We start from the raw sequence: 1,643 nt of genomic DNA on the forward strand, positions 1-1,643 counted from the left end.
TTAAAATATATATATATATTTTATTAATTTCAGAGAGGAAGAGAGAGGAAGATAGAAACATCAATGATGAGAATCATTGATTGGCTGCCTCCTGCATGCCCTCTACTGGGGATCAAGCCTGCAACCAGGACATGTGCCCTTGACCAGAATCAAACCCGGGACCCTTCAGTCCGCAGGCCGACGTTATATACACTGAGCCAAACTGGCTAGGGCAATGTAATTTTTAAAATTTGGGCCCTGGCATATATTTGTTAAATGAATGAGAAACACACAAATCATTACATCTCTTTGGGACCTTGGAACTATAAAATACTGCCTCAGTTAAGACTCATTAGCCCCATGGAAAACCAAGCCGTAAGCTCAGGGAAATGATAGGAAAGAAGCCCAGGGGAAGGCAGCTTCCTGTCAATACTTCAGGGGATGGAGAAAACACCACCTTCCAAGTGAGGTCCACCTTGATAGCTCCACCTCCCCATTGCGAAGGGCCTGCCTTTCCTGCAGTGAGGAGGCCCTTCTGGAAGAGCCCCTCTCAGACCTCAAACATCTCCAGGAAGCACTGGCTCCCCGGCTTTTCTTTCCTTAACCTCTTGGCTGTAAACCCCCACGACCCAGGTTTGGGAAAGGAGCTGGCACTGCAGGTGTGAGCTTAGAGAAGCTGGGGTTCTAGGACTCACTCTGCCACTTTCTAGCAGCAGGATCCTGGGCTAGTCCCGTCCCAGGGGGAGTCTCAATTTCTTCAGCTGTAACATTGCAGGAGGGTCAAGAGAAAGTGATCTGAAGCCATCCCTTCCAGCTCTGACTCCCTTTCTCTTAGCTGAAGCCCAGGGGCTGTGGGCTGGTTTGTGTTGGCAAACAGCCAGGAGTCCAAATGGGAGCAAGCCAACCCTGCACAGCCCAGATACAACTGAGTCTCCTCTCTCCCATGCACCCTCTTTGTGGCCACATCAAATACACACAGCACTCTAATCCCTGGGCCTCTGCCCAGAATTCCATCCCACACTCCCCCATGCATCTGGCTGCACATTGTAAAGGTCCCAATCATGTGACCCTCTGTCCCAGGCAGAACCCTGAACCCTTTGAATTAACACCTTGATAGAGCCCCTCCCCCGGCCCATCCCCTGAAGGCCGCTGGCACCATCCTTCTCTCCCCTCTCCCAGCTGATGCCCACATGGCTGCTGCTACCTGGCCTTGGGACCCTGGCACTGGGCACACCATAGCTCCTCTCTTCTGGGTTTCAGTGTCCCCATCTGATGTGGTCACCGGGGCATGCTGGGGGCGCTGGGGTCACTTACTGACTGTGACCTTGGGCCCCTTATTTAACCCCCCTGTGCCACAGCTTTCTCTTCTGCAGAAATGGAGATGGCAATAGGTCCCACCCGTAGGGCCGCCATGGAGGTCAAGGAGCGTGCCTGCCGCTCGGCCTGGCACAGCAGTGAGTTCTCAGTAAAGGATCGCAGCGCCGGCTTATTGCGAGCGAATGTCTCAGACTCGTGGCAGTGTCCCCTCGGCCGATGCACGCTCCTCTCGGCGCCACAAAGGAGCCCAAGGCAGAGAAGGACACGTGGGCCAAGCCAATCCCAGCCGGGGTCGCCCCCGCGGGCGTATGGGGGTGCGGGGGGTGCGAGAGATGCTCTGGTCCCCT

The sequence above is a fragment of the Myotis brandtii genome, unplaced genomic scaffold, assembly GCF_000412655.1.
Source record: "Myotis brandtii unplaced genomic scaffold, ASM41265v1 scaffold144, whole genome shotgun sequence".
Taxonomy (NCBI): Eukaryota; Metazoa; Chordata; class Mammalia; order Chiroptera; family Vespertilionidae; genus Myotis; species Myotis brandtii.